Source organism: Myotis davidii, unplaced genomic scaffold (genome assembly GCF_000327345.1).
Source record: "Myotis davidii unplaced genomic scaffold, ASM32734v1 scaffold478, whole genome shotgun sequence".
NCBI lineage: Eukaryota > Metazoa > Chordata > Mammalia > Chiroptera > Vespertilionidae > Myotis > Myotis davidii.
This window is the reverse complement of record NW_006289570.1, coordinates 4,499,911-4,500,476: the sequence shown is the minus strand read 5'-3', so window position 1 is coordinate 4,500,476 and position 566 is coordinate 4,499,911. Positions and strand designations below refer to the sequence as shown.

General features: G+C 54.8%; 1 protein-coding gene across 2 annotated transcripts in view; it reads left to right on the top strand.

Moving 5' to 3' along the window:
- LOC102751607 (SEC14-like protein 4) overlaps nt 1-566 on the top strand; it is an 11,186-nt gene that overhangs the window by 4,363 nt on the left and 6,257 nt on the right. The window lies entirely within an intron of this gene.

Here is a 566-nt window from a genome sequence, read left to right as displayed (position 1 = left end):
GAACCCTTCCCCTCCCCCTTCCCCTCCCCCTCCCTCTCCACCTCCCCCATTGGCAATGGCCTCAGAGAAGCCAGGTCCTAGGCCCCTAGCAGGGACTGGACACCTGGCCTTGGGGGTGAATTCCGGTGGCGATGCTTTAAGCAACGTAAGGAGAGTTTAGTCTTAGTTTCATCGTTATTTGAAAGAGATGGGAGCTACTTTTAAAATTAGGGGGCAAGAGCCCAGCTGGCGGGCTCGGTGGTTGAGCATCGGTTGAGCATCGACCTGTGAACCAGGAGGTCACGGTTCGATTCGCGGTCAGGGCACATGCCCGGGTTGCAGACTCCATCCCCAGTAGGGGGCGTGCAGGAGGCAGCCAATCCATGGTTCTCTGTCATCATGGATGATTCTCTCTTGCTCCCTCTCCCTTCCTCTCTGAAATCAATGAAAACATATTTCAAATCATAGATGCAGTATCAGGGGCAACGCTCCTAAACGTTGGCCTGCATCAAATTCACCAGGGATCTTTGCAGAAATAGGGGTAGCAGGGCCCCACCTCAGGCTTATAGAGTGAGGGTGGTGGGGGA